Here is a 15,911-nt window from a genome sequence, read left to right as displayed (position 1 = left end):
TTCAATTAAAACTACAATTGATTAATTACATTCAATTTAGATTCGATTTAAAACCACAGTGTACTATTCAAATAAGTCAAGCATAAGTACACACACATATACACATGTAAACTATAAAAAACAGAATGTGTGTATTAAGAAGCGTACATTGCAAACATATATACTCACATTTATAAAAAATATATATACATATAAGTACATATAATGGTAACTGAATCTGGCACAAATGCTAAAAAATGCAATTATTTAAAATCTATAATTAAAAACGGACAATAGTGTCATAATCTATGCATAAAAAACCCTTAATCTATATATAAGAGGTAACAATATCCTGATCTGTGCATGAAAATAATAATGCCCAGATCTGTACATAAAAACGAACATTCTTAATGAATATGTATGTATATATATTAATATATAACTAAAAAATATATAAACATATAACTAAAAATTGTGACATATGGAACTTCAAAAAGCTCAGGCTGAACTCTATGCCTCTCTATTTTCTTTTTAGTCTCCTTTTCTTTAGTATAGTTTGTATATTAGTCTTATCGTTAAGGCCAGGGGGATGGTCAGCCCTCATCCGGATGATCCACCTGAGTTCCATTTCTAATGTGTGGTTCTCCAGATCTCCGCCCCTAAGACTGGTTTTAATATGTTGAATCACGCTGAAGGTGAATGTGTGTTCCGAGCCTAACTTTAGGCAATGTCTGGCTAATGCATTATGTTCCTGACCAGTCCTAATGTGATATAAATGTTCCCTGATGCGGAACCTAAACTCTCTATTAGTCTTACCTATGTAAAACGCATCACATGTCTCACACTGGGCCAGATATATCACATTCATGCTCTTACAGTTCTGTATAATTAAATATTACAGATATTACATATTAAAACCAGCCTTAGGGGCGGAGATCTGGAGAACCACACATTAGAAATGGAACTCAGGTGGATCATCCGGATGAGGGCTGACCATCCCCCTGGCCTTAACGATAAGACTAATATACAAACTATACTAAAGAAAAGGAGACTAAAAAGAAAATAGAGAGGCATAGAGTTCAGCCTGAGCTTTTTGAAGTTCCATATGTCACAATTTTTAGTTATATGTTTATATATTTTTTAGTTATATATTAATATATATACATACATATTCATTAAGAATGTTCGTTTTTATGTGCAGATCTGGACATTATTATTTTCATGCACAGATCAGGATATTGTTACCTCTTATATATAGATTACGGGTTTTTTATGCATAGATTATGACACTATTGTCCGTTTTTAATTATAGATTTTAAATAATTGCATTTTTTAGCATTTGTGCCAGATTCAGTTACCATTATATGTACTTATATGTATATATATTTTTTATAAATGTGAGTATATATGTTTGCAATGTACGCTTCTTAATACACACATTCTGTTTTTTATAGTTTACATGTGTATATGTGTGTGTACTTATGCTTGACTTATTTGAATAGTACACTGTGGTTTTAAATCGAATCTAAATTGAATGTAATTAATCAATTGTAGTTTTAATTGAATGTGGTATATATATGACTGTTTTAGATGGGTTAAACACAGTCTGATGAAGCCGATGAGGTGAAAGCGCTAACTGTATTCATTAAAGGAACGTTCGTTTTTAGTTTACTTGCTTTATGTGCTTTTTTCTACACTGGATTTCGCTATTTCTAGCGTATGGATCTGTGAGGAGCCTGCTTGTTTCAGTTACCTTACATGATTGTTTGGTCCATTTATAAAAGGTCCATGATGACATGTTGGTCTACCTCACAGAAGAGGAGAGTCAACATATGTAAAGACATGCATGCATCAGGTGATATCCCTTCCCAACTTGGATAGATGCATGTTGATGTACACCCCTCTACTGGAACACAGCCTTTGTGGAGGGTGTGTTGAAGTGTTTCTTCATCCATTTCAGGAAGGTGTATGTGCTGAGTCACGTGATATGTGATCTGTGATGTTGTCGCAGTCCATTGATTCTGTGTCATAGGCTTGGATGAAGATAAGACAGTGATTACTGGCTAGCCTGATCTGGACTAGTGTTTGGACATTATCCCTAATGCAGGCATCACTGAGAAACTCTCCCAGCTGGGGATTAATCCTTAAATCACTAGATGGGTAACCAACTGGCTCACATACTGTGAAAGTTGGTGAATCAACTTTTATCACCACGGGCTTACCCTATGGATCTGTGCTTGGCCATTTACTGTTTGAAATCTACTTCTTGACAGCTCAGGCTAAAGTATACAGCCTTTGACTTACCACATTTGCAGATTCTGCATACTGGGTTTAATCGCTGATTCTACCTATGATGATAATATACTACAGGAGGGGCTAACAGAAAGACACACGATTGGTGACAAAGCCATGTGGTCTACACATGAATGTAAATAGTCTGTATGTTTTTCTTCTAAAAAGTGGAATTCCCTGCTAATTACAGCATTGACCACAGTCTCACTATGCTGAAACCCAGTGATGCAAGCACTGGGAACACATGTAGATAGCAATCTGAACTTCACCCACCAGGTGTCCACATGGGTATTGAAAGCCTATGTTGTGCACATCATAAGTAATACAACTGTACTCAGATCTGAGGATATTACAGCACTGTGCTCAAAACTCATCAAAAGACTAATAGAGTATAATGCTGTCTTTTGCATGTACCTCATCAGACACATGCAGCAGCTGGAGAGACCACATGGGTTTTCTCACCATGAAAACACAGGGTTTATAAACCATGCCATGATGTACAGTATGTGGATAGACTGAATGCCATGTCACTGTAATCAGGATTGTATAGGACAAGATGACATCTGCCTGACCTCCAGGCCAGTTTCTGTCCCTGCCATGATGGGAATAGTGCACATCCACAAATCAGATATAGCTGATGACATCAGCAGTGTCTGCTGAAGAGAATATGGTAATAACAATGTCCCACATGCTGGTATAAGATTCTCTCTATATTGTCAAACATGAGCACAAATACACACGACTGCAGTGTGAGAATAGAACCCTACCTATCTAAGTACTCAGACTGTTTTGTCACAGGCTAGGTTGAAATCCCTGGAGTAAGGTAATTATTGTCCCATTTGATCGTGGATGTCCATTTTTTCCAGTAGAGCATGGTCTGAAACTGATTTGCAGGCCAGGCATAGGTCGCCTCTCAGCAACCTGTATGATATTGAGTACAGTGACAGGTCTTTCAGTCTTTCAGTGTTTGTCATGTTTTGCAGGTCCTGTATTCTCTTGGTCAGGAAACTTCTGTGTTTTCTCCAGTTACTACAGGTGTCTGGTGAGGAGCATACAGAAGGGAGCATTGTACTTAATTAGTGGCCTGATAAGGGTCAAGTACAGCAGAGCTATGACCACCCTGGTCTTGGATGTGATACTCTTGTTTATGAGGTGTGTGATGTATAATGTTTGTCTTACCACTTTGGACACATAGTGATTAAAGTTTAGATTGTTATCAACATGTGTTCCCAAGTTTCACAACGCTGAGTTTGAGCTTACTGGTGTGCTATGTTTATCATAATTAGTAGGGGTACTTCTTTGTCAAAGGAGACAATCAGTCATTTCTTTAGTTTAAGATTCAGTCCGGTAGTTTGGCACCAATAATTTGTCAGTGTCAGCTCTTTCTGTAATATGTTAACATCATAGGGGGACTCCATATGATTGCTCCCAGTTGGCAGTCATTTGCAAACATGGTAAGCCTCAATTCATTTACCTTCGCATGGACTTCAGATAAGGCCCAGCACAGATCATTGTGGTATTCCTGTGGTAAGTGGTCTAGTGGTGGAGGTGGACTCCCCTCATTCTGTCAGTGATCCAGTTGGGTAATGTATGGGTTACTCCCAAGATGGGAGATTTTTCTCTATGATACCTGAATGGGGGATTGTGTCAAAGGCCTTGGCTAAATCAACATAGGTGGTATGTCTTGTTATCCATCATCCAGAGCTGTGGAGACATTATAAAAGTACACTACATTTAATAAGCAAGATCTACCCTTGACAAAACCAAAATGGGTCAGGTAAAGTGTGTTGAAGGTCACCCATGCCCCTGTGGATAAAGCCCATGATGAGTCTTTCCATAGCCTTGCAGATATGGCTGGTTAGGCTTATGTGTCATTAGTTTTATTTATCCCCGTTATCAGATTGATGTGCATTGAATATCACACATTTGATAATAATTTACATATCATACAACATTTGATAATAGTTTATGTAGTGTATTTGATATATATGTGAAAAAAGTACTGAAACGCCAGAGTTGCAGTGCATGGGGGGAGGCAACACATGGCTGTATTGTAAATATGTGACATATTGTTAGATAGAGCCTTCAGTTTATGTTTCTACATCTAGTTTCATGCTATAAAGAGTAAATGTACAGTAAACAGCAGTAATACATGCTAATAGTGATTTTGCATAGCGCAGTGGTGAGCATCAAGTTTGTGTGACAGTTGGCAAAGTATTTACACATGCGAGATACACATTTGCGTTACTTCCCTTGCTTGCACATAGTCAAGCAATGTGCAAACATGAGCCACATTACTAAAAGTCTCAGAGTTAGTATTGCATCAATGAAACACACCTGCTGCTTAGTTGACTCGGTGGCAGCAGATGTAAATGCATTGTCACATTGTTTTTTGAGCCTAGATGATATTGGGTTCAAATCCAACTGTATATAATACTTTTAAATACACAGTGATAATCCACTGACATTATACTTTATAGTACATTCAACATATTCTTTATAGTACATTCACCATATGTTGTGTGTGTGTGTGTGTGTGTGTGTGTGTGTGTGTGTGTGTGTGTGTGGACATAGCACAGTGGGGCTAAGTAGGCTTGCGCAGAGTTAAATGCAGTATTGTAGAGCCACTCACCATCACTCAGCATTGGTGTTCATTGCCAAACTCTGTACAAGCATAGTGGCCAAAAAGCAAAGGGATCCATTGCTTTTTCTGGTACTTATGTGTGTTGTGTGTGATTCTATTCTTTGACCAGAGTATAGGTGTTAAAATGGGGTAGATAGGAAAGTGGTGAAATTGAGAGTAAGCAGGGGGAAGAACAAAGGGAAAGCAATACAGGCATGTGCAGGAGGAAGGTAGGAAAGAACCATAGTTATCCATTTCTTCAACAGTAGAAACTGATAATATTTTTATTTATTTATTTATTGGGAATATCTGACTGGGAAAGAGCCCATTTTGGTGGATCCCCAGGGTGAAATGCTCCAAATGTATATCTTTAGAATGTAAGAGAAAACCAGAACACCTGGAGGAAACCCACATGAATGCAGGGGGGACAGACATCCCAGATGAGAATTGAACCAGAGATCCTCTTGCTGTGAGGCAACAAAGATAGCTGCTGCACCACTGCACCACCCAATATATGCAGAATATTAGCTGAATTTGGACTATAACCTCCAGAAAGAGGGGGTGACAACAACGTAATCATGTTGCATAGCCAATTGGACTGAATCAAGTGTGTCAAGAAGACAAATGTGCGAAATGGAGAGCTATGTACGGGACTATATTTTTTTGTGGGACAGGTGCCCATTTTTTTTTTTAATTCAGTAAGAGGAATGCTGGGTAAGGGACGCAGGTATGTCTGTGTCAGGTAAGTTGGGTAGGTGAGGAAGCAAATGCAAACAAACAAGACAAACAAAACAAGAGACAAGGACGATGAAGGACACAAAAGATTGGGGGACACCATGATTGGGGTGTGGGAGGGGACAACATAGGCTCATGCCCATCAAACATGGAGACAGTGAGAACTGAGTCCTCACCCACTGGGTTGTCATCAACTTCCCCTTACTCCACTGGCAGCTGGAGTGTTTGACATCTTCTCCTCCTACTTACCATGATAGAGAGCAGCCTCTCCATCCAGTGCACCAACCCAGGCATCTCCCAGTGGGTGATGAAATCTCCACCTCCACCACTGCTCCAGGGCATTGGTGCTGGAATAGCTGACATGGAGACAGTCTGTCCACACATAACAGAAAATAAAAAAAGAGCGAGATAATGGTTGGGGTGAGAGAAAAAAGAGATAATTATACAACTATTTTATCTGAAGTATAACATTTAAATGTACATCCTAAAAATGCACAGTATAACTACAGAATGCTTACAGTAATCCTTGAAATGTGTATATATTGCACATATGTAGGGTATTTGTGCCACTTGTATAGAGTTTAATTTAATGTAAATATTAAAGAAATGCAGCACTGTATAGTTGTGATTCATAGTATTTGAATGCACCACCTCTGAATAGAGTCTAATATTTGATTGCTAAAGTTGGTTTGTGCTACAGAGTAATACATGCATACTTGCTTCTAGAGTTAGAAAATGCATGCTCAATTAGCTGCAACTGTATAAAAACCCCAAAAAATCTATCTTTAACTTTTAAAGCTACAATAATACTTCTCTTGTGCTGCATATATACCACTTGTTTCCCTCAGTCTCTCCTTTCGAGCAGCATGAGCCTGTCTATTGAACTCACATTTGGCATTACCTGAGGAAAGAAGAGAAAAGAAAAGAACAGAAAAGCATTACGCATACTAGTCATGCCTATATTTAGCTTTCTAACTATTGCAAGTGCTCCCTTATCATACTTACACAGCTATGTGATGTCTGCAGTTACACATTCTGTCAAATAGGTGAGGAAGTCTCTTTTACTCCTTTATAAGTCATTAAATGATGCTTACACTGCTCTCCAGTGTGTGATATTCCAGTAGAACTAGATACAGCCTGATCAAAACTATTACATGTCTCAGACTTGTACTGGTAGCCAGAATAATTCCCCTGTAGAAGCCATTGGCTGCGGTGCTTTACCAGAAGCCAATAGATATCCTGGACTCAACAACACCCAACCTCTGTGGTCTACACTGGGCACCTTCCCCTATAACACAAGATATGTCTAACAGTTGAATTAGACCAATGGCAACTGATGCTTTCCCTCTTCTTCTTCTTCTTTCGGCTTTTCCCGGTTAGGGGTCGCCACAGTGGATCACTTGTCTGCTCATGATTGGCAGTGGAGTTTTACGGTGTCGAGTTGCCAGCCCGGCAATGATGCCAAACACAGTTGCATGATGTTAAGTGGACTGCAGCAGTGCCAAGCAGGGAGGAAGTAAATATTTAAAATTAGAAGGTTACATTTCCCCTTGGCCTTAGTTTGAGGGGCGTCTGGTGATGTAACTTGGAAATGTATATTGGAAATTGGGAGGTAACTGTTAGATAAGTTAAGTTTGCAGACATGCACTGGGGGCATAAATGTCATGGCCTGACACATTTGTTTTTGCTTTTATACACTGATAAAATTGATTTTTACACTGTGGGATTTAAACCTAGGAATAAGGGACAAAACATTTTCATCCACAGCTTTGTTTTTCCATGTTTGCCACAGAAGAAGTACTGCTCAGACATAGTTCAGGAATCATTCATAACTACAGGTGACTGTTTGAGGTATAACACATGTATGTGTGTGACCTGACAAGGTTCTTGTATATAGACCCAGTTGTGTATATGGGTTATGTAATTGTGAAGGCCATGCAAGTCCAGATAGCAGAATTATACTTACAGAAATATAGTACACACTATACCCTCAGTCATACATCTGAAAATACAATAAGGGTGTCTTATCTCTCATACATATAATTCAAATCAGCTCCACTATCTAAAGTGTTGTAAGTGACAGTGAATATAATGAGAAGTGGAACAACAGTAAAGATGTATGGAATATCCTGTATTAGAATCCAGGACCATGTGTATGGCAGTCTTACACTTACACCTAGTGACACATGAATGTTGAAATAACACTTGCCTGTTTTTCAGTTCATTGCAGATGATAAACTGCACTGTCACAACAGTAAAAATAGATTGTAGACCCTGTACTAGAACCCCTGGACCATCTGTACTCTAGCCCTACAGTTGCACCTGCTACCAAAGCACAAGCTAAATGACATATCCATAATCTCCTACTCATTCCTATGTTCTCTGTGTTAACCACTGTGCAATGTCACTTAGCTTGTTTGTCTGGTGCCCAACAGAATTAATTGAATGCATTCATTTCCAATTATTGGCTGTCTGAGCCCTGTCTGTAGGTGTTGGGAAATCTTGCTAACCACTGTGCAATGCTGCTAAGTGAATTTGCATGATAGAAAGCAAAAATTGTAACAATGTATTGTTTTTGAACTTTACAATTTTACAGATGCCCTGTCAGCAGATGTTCTGCCTAATTCCTGGGTGGGCCACTAGTCTGCGTTTGCGCACTGCTAAACTTCATGTAAATGAGTTAAGCACAACTAAACTTGACATTCATTTTTCTCTGTTTTGATTGTTTGCATTAAGCCACACACCAAGCAAACACTGGCCAAAAAAAAAGGGAAAAGTAGTTAAAATAAGGAAAAGCAATCTATGACATAAACACTACAAAATGTTAGTACACATGAAATATTAATTCATACATCTGGATTTGAACTCTCACTCCAGTGAACATTACGACACAGTAAGGATGCCTTATCCCTCTTTGCCACACAAACAGCTTTGCAGCAGGGAGCTGAAATCATTCTGCATACAGTCAACTGCATCATCATCTACATTACTAAGAAACCATATAACAGTTATTTGTACATGTATTCATTTTGGATGTAGTGCACTGAGTGAACACACAACCGTTTGAATACAGCAATGTATTACCTGTCTGTGTTTGTTGCCCATTCTTGTCTTATCTAACCAGTAACCTGAGACATGCAGTCTGTAAGCCATGTAATATCACTGTCCTTGAAATATGTGAAGATATTAAATGGCAATAATATAATATACAGTTGTCAACAAATGAAGGAGAGCATGGATGTTAATGTACAGAAACTGTGAACTTTGTGCTGCTTAGTTACATTTCCTACCTTGACAAATTTACTTGTAATACTTTTGTAAGTCTAACCTGACACTCCCACTGGATGTAAGGCAGTCTGCACTGGTGCTGTGTTTTCCTTCTCCCTACTAGTAATCATTCACAGTTTAATTCCATTAAAAAAAAAACACTGAGGGAGTGCCTGCACTATGATTACATCTGTTCCACGGAGCCAAGTATTTGGGATTCAGCAATTCTAATGAGGTCACACCTGATTTGCATCTTCACCATACTGACAGCTCTGAATCTAGACCGTAAAAAGGCACCATGTAGCTAGGGAACCTGAAAGTCAGGAGACTTGTTTATATGAAGAACACAGAAAAGAGGTGATTGCTTTGGGATATATCTGCACAGAAGATTACTGAGTTGAGAAGGTATGCTTGCATTTTTTAGCTATATACTACATATGCTAAAATGTCATTAAGAAAAATCTGTTTATATATATATATATATATATATATATATATATATATATATATATATATGTATGTGTGTGTGTGTGTGTGTGTGTGTGTGTGTATCTATCTATCTATATATATATATATATATATATATATATATAAATATTATTTTTAGTAGTAAATGCTATACTTTTATCTGTATGCATTACTTAGAAGTGTACTGATTGCATGGGGATGTTTATCAGGGCATTTTACATGTCTACATGATTGGCAATACCTTAAAATGGAGTGTTGTGTGTTGAATATGTAGACATGTTTCAGGGACATTTCATTTCATAGTACTTTTAGCATTTCACTGATGGGTTTATTAGCAAAATATGTAATTTGCCTGTTCTTTTGGCATGGGAGAACAACTGCTCCATGCTCTCTGACCTTGTACAACCATAAACAAACCTGTGTTTTTTTAGATCATCTGACAAACTAATGATCAATGTAACTAAATCTCTGAACTATTATGTAGACTCCTTATACTCATTCAAAACAGCCAAAACCTGGAACTCTTTTCCCCAGCATATTCTAACTAATCCTGATACTGAAAAGTTCAAACAACTACAAAAAGAATACTACTCTAAACAATGGTTATGTTCCTGCACATCTCCAGGGTAATTTCTCATCTCTCTGCACGCTCCATTTTCTCTATTATCAACAACCTTGCATCACCTGCATTAATTCAATTCTATGATCGAATGTTTTAAAAAATGGTTTTATATGTGTTCTACAAATATGGCTTAGATTCTCTCATGAGTTTCTGATTACTATGTACTGCTTAATTGTATTCTTTTGACAATACGTAATGCTTAGAGCTTTAACTTTGTAAGCAATGCTTCTGTGTTTTTCTTCATGTTGCTGTAAATCATTACGTAATATATTTTGAAACTTCTCATGTCACTGTTAAACATTTTGTATTGTATATGCAAAGCTTTTCTCTCCAGGTCTCCCCTGAAATGGGCTCCTGGCCCAGTTGGACACTACCTGGTAAACAAATGTAAAATAAATAAAATAAATACATGGGAGAGCAAAGCTGGATTTCTGTTATGGCACAAACAAGGATATGTTGCTACTGGTACTCTCCCTTGTTTTACATCCAGCCTGTTTCCCACATTTCAAATATCTAGACTGCTTTATGTTTCTCCAGTGGGTAATACTGAAATGCTACCTTTTCTGTTTTACCTGGGAACAGTTATTTTATAACTATGTAATACGTATGTGTATTATCCTTCTGTTGTGTTTTAGGACATCTTGGACTATGATACCTAGTCATCTCAATTCTTGAAAACCACCCTTCAGTGACCCTGAGAATCAGGTCATTGTGGAAGCTTTTAGGCAACATGCTGCTTTTCTGCTTATGAGAAGACATGGAGATATGTCAGGCAGAATGCAGATTTGGCAGTGGATAGTTGCAGATGTGAATGCAGCAGGTGGTCACAGCAGGACATATGAACAGGTGTGCCATAAGGCCACTGACATCATGTAATCTGCATGGAGGAGAGCAGCTGCAGTGACTCATGATTGGATGGGTACTGGGGGGCCACCACTAACAACAAATGAAGAGTTCCTGTCCACTGTCTGGGATCCAGACAGCTCCCAGGAAGGTGCAGAACAGCATGTCCTTAATATTGGTCCTACTGTTTTAGGGACAGCAAGTATGTCCCACTAGGAGCTAATAGGTAGGCTTTTGCATCTCAATTGTTAAATACTGTTGTCTAGTAAAATATTTACATCAATACATTAGTTTTGTTGAATAAGAAATTAGTTGGGGGGATTGAAGATTGCTACAGCTAACAACACCTTTTCATTGATTACACATGGGGCTTAGGTTGGGTTTTTCATCCAAGTTCTTGTTGAAAGTGTAGTTAATGGACATATAAAGGGCAAAAAGTTTTGCCCCCTATGGTACTGTTAATTGTGATGATGTTATCCTTACCTTTTACTTAATTTCTTCAAGGACCATCCAGCATGGAAGCAGACTATCATCTGCACATGGTAAGCCAAACATTTTTATGCCGGTACTAATGAGCAGTTCAAAGAAATATTAATGTCTGAGGTTGATGTCAGGACTTTTGTGTGCATTTGCTGTACTGTCTGTAATACAGGCACCACTGTTGTACTGGACTATAATAGTGTAGGCATTTTTTCCTATGCTTGTTGCTTATTATCCTAATTCTGGAAGTGTGGGAATTCTACCACCTGATGTCATGGCATCAGCAGACTCTGGTGATGATGGTGGCCAAACAGAGGAACAGTTGGGGTGTGCAGAGGTTGAATTTAACACAGAGTTTGACATACAGTCATCCTCTGTAATTCCATTTGACACACCCAGTAGGCCTACACCTGAACATTCCAGTGAGCCCTCAGATATTGGACAGGTGGAGGGTGAGACACTAGATCAGGTAAGTGTGGTTACTATATCTTCAGTGCCTGTTGACTCTGGCTGTAGCCAAAGTGTGGGCAAGGAGCCATGCAGGAGGGATGATAGGGGTGCTCAGAGGTGGCCTGCTGTCCATCCTCCACCTGATCCAGGTGCCTCTTCCCGTGCCACTCAATGTATGTTTAGGGCCATCATGGAGGCACATGCACTTTTCCATAGGCCCTCCAGACAAATGCTTAAGGTTGTAGATGTACAGCCTAACATGCATGACTGCCTCCACTGTGTTTCTGATTCAATGGATTGGATGAATGACACATTGAAACAGGTGGTGTCTGTGATGGAATGTCTGCTGGGAGGGGGACAGCATCCACATGGGCATAGGTCAGCCACATCATCTGCTGTTAGCAAACCTGTCCATGCTCGGTCATGCTCCCATAGTAGCATCACTTCCACTGCTCCATCACTGGTTGAGCTGTCCACACCTAGACATGGCAGGTCATAGGGTCATGGTCCTGGGTGTTGTCATGAGGGCAGCTCATCCAGCAGACATCAGTCATGTTCATGTAGCTTCAGTGCATCTGACCATGGGTATGGATGTGCCAGTGCAATTCCTGGCAGAGCCAGTTCTCATGGTTGGCTACGTTGGGTACTGTCCAACATACCGAGATGTGGACCTGGCATGGAGCTAGGCTGTATTCATACAGACACTCACACACCAATTTCACCTGCAAGTGATGAAAACTGTGCCATATATCCGTTTTCTATCTTTTGGATTCATGGATACATAAGCTTTGTGTCTAATGCTCAGGGTGATTAGCTGACTTAGTGCTTAGTATTTCTGCATTTGTGATGCTAAATTGGTAATTGTACCTTTGACTAATATTGGTCTTAGAAAGTTAGATAGCTGATAGCATCAATTTTTTTCCCATCAGTATTGTTAATGACCTTGTGATGGTTGTGAAATCTGAAATTGAAATGTGTACCATTATTTTCTAACTTCTCTCTTTAATGATTTTCCAGTACAAACATATGGTGCTAAACTGAGAGCATGCAGTAACCATCACTACTTTTGTGAGATATAATTACCTGAATCTTGGATGGCTGAGGCCTACTACTTAATAATGGACACATATAAGTCAAATAAGTCTCTGTTGTCACATGTTAAGGTCATTTCTGTACAGATCATCCACCTTTTACTTGCTTAGACTACCAAATAACAATATGAAAGGATATGCCAGTCATTCATATTATTACACAATACACTCCAAGTTCAACACTTACCTTGTAAATCCAGCAGTTGCAACAGTTTTAGTTCAGGCTGACTCTGTTTGATGCAAGCAGTACACAGCCATTACATGTGTAGTTAAACGTTGTGAGTGTTGCCTGGCATCAGTGTTACTATATGTATGTGCATAGGAGGAAGGTTTTAGCCCCTTAGATAGTGAGTGAGTGTGCTATGCATTGTCTCTTAGCTAATGTGAGGGCATATTGAGCATGCCTATGTCGGCCTACACCCACAATAGCTGCTGGATCCCCCTCTGACTCCTCACCTGCATGTGGCTGTGCTGACCGTGTCAGTGGTGGTGGGATGTGTGCCCTGACCCCTTTTTGATCCTGCTGAAGTTGTTTTTTCAAAATGATGTTGTGTAGCATAGCACATACTGTGAATATTTCAGTACATGTATGTGGATTGTACTGCAGGGCTCCCCAAGATATATATAGGCACCGGAACTGTGATGTCAGCAGCCCAAACACATGCTCTGTAATATTTCTGGTTTGAGTGTGTGGCTCATTATGGCGTTCTTCAGCAGGTGCGTGTGCATTTCTGATGGGTATCATCAGTCACGGTCCCAGTGCCTAACCTACATTCCCCCAGTAAATGACCCTGTGGGACATCCCCCCAGTAAGCATCTGATACAGTTCAGAGGTGTGCCAGACATGTGAGTTGCGGCAGCTGCCTGGGTTTACAGCACACATGTTCAAGATGATTCCTTTAGCATTACACATGACTTGGCAGTTAACAGAGTGGAAGAACTTCCTATTTATGTAGAGCCTTCCCTGTTCCTTAGGTGGTGCCTTAATTTCTACATGTGTGGAATCTATGGTACCCAGTACTTCAGAGTAGTGTGCTACAGGGTAGAAATCCTCCATAGTTCTGGCCCTATCCTAAAATATAGGTGGTCACTAGCATGATAGAGCATGCATTCAGGAGCTGATGGAGAATCCTGGAGGCTGATGCTTGTGACAACTTCGGCATGTACCCTGTTGGTCTCCGAAAGGTACCTGTAGATAAAATTCTAAGTGCTACATATACCTTTGTCTCCACTGGAATGTGTTCCTCTCAGAGTTGAGGATGAAAGAGGTTTCAGAGTTCCTGTAGTGTGCCTCTGTCCACTATTTTCCTTCTTGGCCTTGGTCCATTAGCAGCAGCAGCAGCATAGACTTCAGCCTGTTGCACATACACATGAATTAAAGCAACATCAGCCCCTAACATTGTTTCTGTGTAGACTCCTTTCCATGGCTGTATTCCTTTAGGTTGTGGAATTCACAGGGCAAACAAGCACTGAGTCTACACGGTTGCTTTATAGCTTGTTGAATAGCTCTTCCATCTTGGATTGGTTGATTAGCATACAGTGCAGCTGCTTATGATATAATTTGCATTCCATGGTGTTTACCTTGTTTGCACAGCTATGCATGGCTGTACACACCATGTAGAGCCACTTAGTGAATCAAAGATAATATGTCACCTTGCAGATAGACAGTGTAGGCATTACTGAATCTGACTGGTGGTCTTTTTTTTATTTAGGCCAATGTCTATGGTTAATGATGGACATATTTCTCCCTTAATTTACCTAAATATATGTGAGAAAAAAGAAGAGCCATCCTCAGCAGCTATGGAGCAAAATTTATGCCACTTCCTGTTCTGGCAGCTCTCAACTCTAAGTTGAAGAGCAAAAATGAGGTCTTTTACTTTAAAAAACTATGGCAAGTTTATTGCTACACTTGTAGCAATTAGCTTGCTACAAATTATTTCACAAACTGCATCACAATTAATTTCTAAACCTGCATTCAGAAATGCTGGTACGGAAATGAATGATTTGTCGCATTACATAGTGGCCAGTATCTGATAATTGCACACTTGCATTTTGCACTCCAGTTGATTGCCCCCCTTTGTACTACCCTAGACATGCTTCTATTTGGAGCCTCCAACTCACAATGTATCTTTCAAATTCTTTATGCTACAATTTTGGACAAAAGGAAAAATAAGGGGATAACAAATTCCTAAAAAATAGCAAAGATCAAAAACATTTTATTTTTATTTTATTTTAACATTTGTTAACTGGGAAAGTCCGACTTGGAACATAGCCAATTTTCAGTGGCGATCTGGGGAGAAGTGCTCCAGATGCATGTCTTTGAATGTGGGAGGAAACTGGAGCACCTGGAGGAAACCCACACAAATGCAAGGAGGACATGCAAACCACGCACAAAAGGCAGCCGAGAATCAAACCGGAGAACCTCTTGCTGTGAGGTGACAACACTACAAAACATAATTCAAATATTACTGTAATTCACATGGGGGCAATGTTGTATTATTGAAAAGATCACAGTATCAAATTTTATAAAACAAATGTTCAAAACATCAAACTAGCTTTTCAGCAACATGCACGTAAAAAGTTTTTGTTTTTTTTTTTTTGCAAGGGGGCAAGCTATCTACATCCGTAACATTTCCTGCATATTAGAGTATATATGCTAACACCAACATTACTCCACATTGTGGAAAGGGCAAACATCCATTCCCAAGAAATATTGACATATAGCTGGAAACCCATTTTGGTGTTTTGAACTTTAATATTCCTACTTTTGATATTGTGGACTATTTGTAATATGACATACACCTGAATGCCGAGTTTTGCATCAGCATTATTTTGTGAACAATATGAGGAATGAAATTATGAAGTCTCATATTACTGACTGTTTTTAATTTTTTTTTCCCTTTGGTCTTCAAGGTGAAAACAAAATGATCCAAGCGTGACGTGAAGTTTAACACAGGAATTTTAATGAATTAGTGCTTTTGTCCCATGATAATCATAGGACTTCTTCAAATAACACCACAGTAACAAGTGCAACTATACAAATTAAACTCATCAAATCACA

The sequence above is a fragment of the Protopterus annectens genome, chromosome 2.part1 (genome assembly GCF_019279795.1).
Source record: "Protopterus annectens isolate FY-2018-M chromosome 2.part1, PAN1.0, whole genome shotgun sequence".
NCBI lineage: Eukaryota > Metazoa > Chordata > Ceratodontiformes > Protopteridae > Protopterus > Protopterus annectens.
Note: the sequence above shows the minus strand (reverse complement) of the source record.